Below are 8836 nucleotides of genomic sequence, written 5' to 3'. Positions count from 1 at the left end.
CCCCCCCTTTTTTTCTCCTATTGACTTTTGTCCTTCGTTTCCTCAAGGCCCAGAATTTCCCCTGTGGAAATCAAGACGAGTTTGAGAAACAATCTTGTGTTCCTTGGGCGGGGGTGGATGGTGGTGGATGGGACAGATGCGAAAGTGAAGAAGAAAACGCTCACCTTGATATGGCTGTAGCTGTAGCTCGACTTCAGAAATGATGACAGAAATAACGAGGAAAATAAGAGCAGCTTTAGAAATGATTTGGCAGCGATTTTATTTGTTGTACAAAAAAATGGCTGGCCTGTGGCTGTGTATGTAGAGTTAGGAGTAAACTTTCAAAGGCGAGCGGGAGGCAGGCATGGTAATCCTATTATCTGATAACAGGATTTGTGCACACACCTCCCACGTGCCGCATCAGTAACCCACCCTTCTAGTATTGCTGCGAAATGCAATTTGTGAGCAGATGAAAAGTTTACAGCATATGGGCCTGTGCCATGGAGCTCAACAAAGCCAGCGCACTGTGTGGCAAGGTTTGTGAACCCAACCCCTGTTGTTCCTGCTGTCTCCCTCCTTATTGATTTCTGTCCCTTGGCCAAGCGGGCTTTGTGATAGTCTGCAACGACCCAGAAACTTGCAAAATGAGCTAATCAAATAGGTGCCTCAGAAACCAACCTTGAATTTCTAGGATGCTTTGGAGACGTGCCACACGCAGGAGGTGGAGACATGATTGTGTCAAACAAACGGTGGTAGGATATAAGGGCCAAAGAGGCCAGACAACATGAATTTTGGCTAATTATTTTAGAGAAACATCCATACACAGAGGGCACGCAGGAACTAGAGGCACATGCTGATGGACAATGTCACAGTCCTCAGGGCTGCCATCACAAAATACCACAGACCAGATGGACTTAAACAACAAGAGTGTATTTCCTCACAGTTCTGGAGGCTTCAAGTCCAAGAGCAAGGTGTCACAAGGTTTGGTTTCTCTCTCTTTGGCTTGCAGATGGACCCCTTCTCACTTTGTCCTTACATGGACTTTCCTCACCAGTTCCCGTGCTGTCTTTCCTTCTTATGACATCAGTCATATTAAATTTGGACTCCACTTTATGACATCATTTAAATTTAACCTTAATTACTTCTCTCCAAATATAGTCACACTGAGGTTAGGGCTTCCACAGATGAGTTTTGGGGGAACACAGTTCAGTGCCTAACAGAAAATGATATAAGTAGTACTTAAAAATAAGGTCTTGCTATTCACTTTTTTTTTTTTTTTTAAAGACACATTTATTCATCGTCATGATCAGACTATTACATTTAGCAATCAACAGCAGGGGTGCAAAAAAAAATCTACATTTAAAACCCTTTGTTGGAATGCTTTACACTTTCCACAGAACAGAAACTAAAATAACCTGTTATACAATTAGTCACAAATACAGTCCTCGAGTTTTTTTGCCCATACACATGAGTATTGTCTAAAACATGTCTTCTTTGTAGCAGCTAGGCCCTGCCACCACTGTGCTTGGCTGAGTTCACAAATCTGTTGTAACCTGTAGCTTCCCTGTCACTTCTCTGGCTCTCCTCTCCTGCTAAGCTTTGTTTCCTGGCAGTAATTAAAACCTTCTGCCACTGCCATAGCTGCTGCTGCTGCTGGAACCACCATAGCCACCTTGGTTTCGTGGTTTGGCGAAGTATTGGCCTCCACCACCATAAGGGCCAGAGCTTCTGCCTCCAAAATTGCCTCCTTTCATGGGTCCAAAATTTGAGGATTGATTGTTGTAATTGCCAAAATCATTATAGCTTCCGCCACCTCCAAAGTTGCTTCCATCATTACCAAATCCGTTATAGCCATCCCCACTGCCACCATATCCACCACCACCTCGACTGCCACCAAAGCCACCTCGACCACTGAAGTTTCCTCCGCGACAAAGTTGTCATTCCCACCAAAACCACCTCCACGACCACCACCAAAGTTTCCAGAACCACTTCGACCTCTTTGGCTGGATGAAGCACTAGCCATCTCTTGCTTAGAGAGTGCTTTCCTTACTTCACAGTTGTGGCCATTCACTCGTATGGTATTTTTGAATGACAATCTGGTCGACAGAATCATGGTCATCAAATGTTACAAAAGCAAAACCCCTCTTTTTGCCACTGCCTCGGTCAGTCATGATCTCAATCACTTCGATTTTCCCATACTGTTCGAAATAATCTCTTAGATGATGTTCTTCAGTGTCTTCTTTAATGCCCCCAACAAAAATCTTTTTCACAGTTAAGTGGGCACCAGGTCTTTGAGAATCTTCTCTTGAGACAGCCCTCTTTGGTTCCACAACTCTTCCATCCACCTTGTGTGGCCTTGCATTCATGGCTGCATCCACCTCCTCCACAGTGGCATATGTGACAAACCCAAAGCCTCTGGAGCGCTTGGTGTTCGGATCTCTCATTACCACACAGTCCGTAAGTGTTCCCCATTGCTCAAAATGGCTCCTCAGACTCTCATCGGTTGTTTCAAAGCTCAGACCTCCGATGAAGAGCTTCCGCAGCTGTTCAGGCTCTTTGGGAGACTCTGACTTAGACATGACGGCGGTGGGAGGGGAGACTTTAACGATGCTTACTCGGCGGCGTCCACGGGCAGAAAAGGTATTCACTTTTTTTTTTACACATGGTCTACCTGGCTTCCTTTTCGACAGAGTTTACAATAACTGATATTCACATAAACATCGTATCAAAAGCAGCAGATGTTAGTGACAGAAGCTGCTGTGAAAAATATGGGAAAGAATATATTCATTACTTAAATTGTTTACGAGTGAGAAAGTACAGATTCATGATTTTATTATTTTTTAAAATTTTATTTATTTATTGAAGACCCAGAGGGAGAGATGGAGAGATACGGAGAGAGAGTGAGGAAGGGAGGGAGGATGAGGATGAGCAGGGGGGAGGGAGAAGCAGGCTCCCCGCTACCACTGCTCTTAATAAAACGTGATTGTATATGGTTTAAAGAATGAACAACTGTTCAGTGTGCAATAAATATAGCAGTGAGTGTACAGGACAAACAGATTTGGTTAGAGGAAAACTCTAAACCATAAGATAGTGTGAAACTTGGGTACAGGGACTTGTTGGTGACTAATAGGGAAAAAGGTTGTTCTAGGTCTTTTTCTTTTTTATATAAATGTTGGAATCAGCTTGATTATTTCTACAAAAAGGTATGCTGAGATACTGACTGGGAATGTGTTAAATCTGTAGATCTCTTTGGGAAGAACTGATATCTTTACCATATTGAGTATACCGATTCTGTGAAATTTAGTACATTTATATAGTTAATTTTTCTCAACACTGCTTTCTACTTTTCAGTGTATAGCTTTTATACTATCTTGTTAGATTTATCCCTGAGCATTTCATGTTTTCTGATGCTACTGTAAATAATCCTGCCTTTCAATTTCAATTTCCAATTTTTCACTAATAGTATATAGCATAATTTATATATATTTTTAAGATTTTATTTATTTATTTGACAGAGATCACAAGTAGGCTGAGAGGCAGGCAGAGAGAGAGGTGGAAGCAGGCTCCCTGATGAGCAGAGAGCCCGATGCAGGGCTTGATCCCCCGACCGTGGGATCATGACCTGAGGAGAAGGCAGAGGCTTTAACCCACTGAGCCACCCAGTCGCCCCCGATATTCTTTATATTGACTGCATATCCTGCAATCTTGCTAAACTTACAGTCTTTTTTTTTTTAAGTTATTCTTTAGGATTTTCAACCTAGAAAATCAGGTCTTCTACAAATAGAGGCAGGCTTATTTCTTTATTTCCAATCTGTATGCCTTTTATTATTTTTTTTCTTATTTTATTCCATTGGATCTCCATTATGATGTAGAATAGCAGCACCAAGGTGGATATCCTTGTCTTGTTCCTAATCTTAGAGGGAAAACATTCAGTCTGTTACCATTAAGTATGATATTAAGTAAGCTTTTCTGTAGGTGCCCTTTATTGACTTCTACCTTAAGAAACTAGAAAAAGAAGAAAAAAAAAATCAAGCTCAAAATAAGCAAAATAAGGGGAAAAGATAAAGATAGCAGAAATCAGTGAAATAGGAAACAGAAAACCACAGAGAAAAATCAATGAAATGAAAAACTGGTTATTTGAAGAGGTTAGTAAAATTGATAAATCTCCAGCTAGACTGAGAAGAAAAGAGAAAAGACATAAGTTAACCAATGTCAGGCATGAAAAAGAGGACATAACTACCAAGCTTATAGTGTTTACCAAAGAAATAGCGGTGTGCTACTTGAATCAGTAAATTTCTATGTAAATTAGGATCATTGCTATTTCCTAGGCCAGTGATTCTCAAACTTAAGCACACACCAGACTTGCCTTTAGGGTTTAAATCTGTTAAAACACAGATTGCTAGGTCCTGGGTTTCTGACTTAGGAGTTTTGGGGTGAGGCCTGAGGATTTATATTTCTAACAATTTATTAAGTGATGCTAACGATGCTGACCTGGGGACTACACTTTGAGAACCACTGTGTTAGATACAAAGGCTTTAGGACACTTTGACTCTGTTTACTTCTTTCCTGACTTGTGTTATCACTATAATATATATACTTAATTCCCCATAAGGCAATAGTCTTCCTGTTTATATAACAAATATTAATTTATATTTATCCACATATTATCCTCTCTGTTCTTCCTTTTTTTTCTTGCATCTTTGAGCTTCTAACTGGAATTATCTGCCTTTCTGCCTGAAGGATACCCTTTAGCATTTCTTTTAACAGATGTCTGTTAGGGATAAATTCACCCAATTTTTGTGTCTGAATCTATCTTTATTTTGCTTTTAACTTTGAGACTATTTTTGGTAAATATGAAACTCTAGGTTCCTGTTATTCTCTTTTATCGCATTGTCTTTTGACTTTTATAATTTCTACTGAGAAGATGGCTATTAACCTTACTGTTGTCCCGTTGAAGGTATTGTCTTTTTTTTCTGACAGCTTTTAAGATTTGTTCCTTGTCTTTGGTTTCCAGTTCTTTTTTTTTCTGATGTGCTTGTTATGCTTTTCTTTGTAGTTATCCTGATTGAGAATCATAGGACTTCTTGAATGTATGGCTTGAAGTCTTTATCAAGTTTGAATTATTGTCTCTTAACTTTCCACTCTATTATGGCCAAAGAATACAGTCTTTATGATACTGATTCTTTGAGATGTGTTGATACTTGATTTATGGCTAAGTGGTTGAGTTTTGGAAAAAATGCTTGTAAGCTTGAGAAGAATTCATATTCTCTAGTTGTCAGACATGTAATTTTAACTATGTTAATTACAGCAACTTTGTGATATATATTCTTTAAATATTCTTTATCTGAATTAATTTTTTTTCTTCTAGACCATCAATAATGACTTGAGATGTGCTAAAATATCCTATGATGATTTTGAGGCAATTTTATTATGTGTGTACAGTTTAACATTGTTAGAGCTACATAGTGAATTGAAAAGTTTTATCATTATATAGTGACTTTCTCTAGTCCCAGTATTGCTCTTTGTCTTATATTCTATCTTAACTAATATTAATGTAGTTATCTCTGCATTATTTTGGTATTTGTCTGGGATTTATTTTTAATCTTTGTATTTTTAAACTTTATCCTTATATTTTAGATATGACTATTATAAACAGTATCACAATATTTTTCTTTTAACTTGTGCTTAATTCATTTACATTTACTGTTATTATTGTTATATTTAGACTTGTTTCTATCAATGTAAATTTTCCTGTTTCGCTCTTGATTCTGTCCTCCCCTTGCCTTTCTAAAATTAAATCAGTTTTTTAGTCATTTTTTTTGAACCAAATTTCCCCCTCCACTAGTTATAATAATACATTATTTTCTTTTAGTAACTAACACTGAAATTTTATCAAACATATTAAATTTAAGGAAGTTTCAATTAATTTAATATATTAAATGTGCTCCTGAAAAATACAAGATCTTAGAACACTTTCCACCAGCTACTCACTTCTAACTTAGATGTTACTGGAGGCTAGAATTTTAGTTCTATACTCTATTTCCTTTCTTTCTCTCTTTCAAGATTTATTTATTTATTTGAGAGGTGGTGGGGAGTAGGGGAGGTGCAGAGGAAGAGGGAGAGAGATAATCTCCAGCAGACTCTCAGCTGAGTCCAGAGCCCCAAGTGGGGCTTGATCTTATGACCTGGGCCAAAATCCAGAGTCAGACACTTAACTAACTGAGCCACCCAGAAGCCTTATATACTCTATTTTCTAAACATGGTAAATTAGTTCTCTTCCCCTTCTCCCCTCATTCTCCTCTTCCTTTTCTTGTCCTTTTCTTTCTCTTTTCCATATCATTATAAATTTATCCACATCTTAACCAATTTACTCACTATTATTTTTGCATTTCAGACTTTCCCTTAGCAATAATTTTCTTTTTTACTGAAGCACTTTCTTTAGGAAGTTCCTATGGTGAAGATCTGTTGGTGGCAAACTCTCTAGGTTTTTGCTCAACTAAAAATGTCTTTGTCTTTATAGTCTCATTATTTCTGAAAAGATAGTTTTGATGAATATATAATTTTAAGCTGATGGTTAATTTCTCTCGATTTTTAAATTAATATTTCCTTTTCTTTTGCTCCCTGTTTCCACTGTTGAGAGTCTAAACATCATTCCTTTTCTCTCATATTTCTCTCATATTCTCTCATTGCTTTTAGTTTTTTTTTTTTTTTTTTGTCTTTTGTAGCTTGTAATTTCACTGCAGTGAGTATCTTTGTGGATTTCTTTTTATTTGTCATTTGTGTATCTCATCCATTCTGGAAAGTTCTTGGTCATTTTCTCCTTAGATACTGTAGCTACTCCATTTTCTCTATTCTCTAGGACTCTGAGTGGATATATATTAAAGTCTTTTATTTTATCCTCCACATCTTTCAATATCTACCTTAATATTTATCATCTTTTTTTCTTTATACTGGATCCTGCTTATTTCTTTCAGATATATTGTCCAATTTGCCAATCTTCCTTTGTTAACAGCTATTTGCAATCTAAGCAATCTGTGAAGCTTTCTTTCTCAACTTTTATTTCCAAAAATTTTTTGTTTTTATTTTTCAGATCTACAGGATAATTTTGACAGTCTCTTAATAATTACTCATTTTTTGGATATCTTACTTAAACAGTTTATCTACAGGAATTTTATAGTCTGTGTCTGACAATTCCCAAGTGTGACTTCCTTGGGGATTTGAATCTGTTTGTCATTACTGATGAGTTGCAATAGCAGTGGTTCTTCTGTGTATATTTTCTGATCTTGGTTTTTAAGCTTGTATTTGCTTGCTCTGAATCTGTGAGGAATCCTGTGGGAATGCAGTGGGGATGGCACTCCCCAGGAAACATTTATTTTTGCTAGGAAACAGGGAGGCTACAGACCTGCAACATTCTAGTTCTCTTGAAGAATATCAGCTTAATGTGGGGCCTCTCAAGTTCAATTCTTGTAGCTGCTTCTACCCCAAGACTTAATCCAGTTTTTACCACGCTGATGCTGGCTTTTGCCTTCAGGACAGTCTACCTTTCTCTTTCCATTGCAGCTTACCATCCCACGTTTTTTAAAAACTTATTTTTGGAGAGAGTATCCTGAAGATATTTCCTCTTTCTTACAAATTCAGAAATGCAAAACAGGATGGTTTATCCAGGATCTACTTTATTTATGGCTGGAAGACCATTCGGAATACTTAGTTCTTTTTATTGCCAGAAGCGGAAATCCGAGGCCTTTCTTGTTCAAGTGCCTCTTTAATAAGGTTTAAAATATTTACAACTAGTTCTTCAGCTGAGTTTTAAAGAGGTAATTCGGACGGCAAAACCTGTCTTACTCATCATGATCAAGCCGTGTTCCTTATAGCTCCAGTTTTATGATCTTCCCATTTACTTTATCTTGCATGTGGAATGTAAACTTGCCATGAAGGCTAGATTTAGAATGTTCAAATGAGCAATTATCTTTTAACACCAACACAAGTCATGCATACAATTTGGCAGATTGAAGATTACATACAGAAGAGACTTGAAGTTTCTTGCAAAACAAATAGAGGAGTGAGAACATTACTGAGTGAAAGCCAATGAGCTCCATCTCTTTAAAAAGTTAAGTAAAACTTTTTTCTTTTTTTTTTTTAAACAATTCAATGGCTTGACATTAATAAGGTCGACAGTCTTTAAAAACTTGTACGAATTTTCTCTTCAACTGTCATACACATCCAGAGTATTCACAGATTTTTTGTGAATGCAGCAGTGTGTAAATTTGTTTTCCAGGGTAAGGTTGACTGTGTAGAAGATTCAGAGGTCTTTCTGAGTTCTACACTGAGAAAACGGAGAGTGTAAGGAGGAGTACCACCAATACATCAACTATAATCTCATCCTACACAATAATCTTTGTGAAATCATGACCTTGACATACTAGATATATTTCCCTACAGTACACCATGTGTCTTTTGGCCTAAGTCTAGCTCAGTTCAGAAAACACCATATTTAAGCAAGAAGAAGCTGTGGGTAACAAGGCAAAGTGAGCTCATTTTCTGAAATTGTACCACAGAATCTTTACTGAGGGCACTGGTTGCTGTGGAGTGGTTGAAGTTCTGCGAAAGACTGATTTGCAAGTGCTACTTTTTTTGACAAATAAACAAGTCTGGGCATGAAGAGGCTTGATCTTCATTTACATTTTAAAGTGTCTTTTTTGTTCTCATGAAATGAAGTCCGTGTTCATTCCCATCTCTGGGTCTTAGTTACTTCCCAGTACACTACAGAGGCAGGATCAACTGTTCTTTAAGGGTTCTCCTCACACATTGGTCTTGTGTCCTCTGTGAGGCCTGGGGGAAGTGCTGGCATTCACCACAG

At 37.6% G+C, this 8836-nt stretch overlaps 1 pseudogene; it reads right to left on the bottom strand.

Moving 5' to 3' along the window:
* Positions 1-1581: 1581 nt before the first annotated feature.
* LOC122910494 lies at positions 1582-2636 on the bottom strand (annotated as a pseudogene).
* Between the last annotated feature and the right edge of the window lie 6200 nt (positions 2637-8836).

The sequence above is a fragment of the Neovison vison genome, chromosome 6 (assembly GCF_020171115.1).
Source record: "Neovison vison isolate M4711 chromosome 6, ASM_NN_V1, whole genome shotgun sequence".
In the NCBI taxonomy this organism is placed as follows: domain Eukaryota; kingdom Metazoa; phylum Chordata; class Mammalia; order Carnivora; family Mustelidae; genus Neogale; species Neogale vison.
The sequence above is the reverse complement of the archived record's forward strand: the minus strand, read 5'-3'. Positions and strand labels throughout refer to the sequence as shown.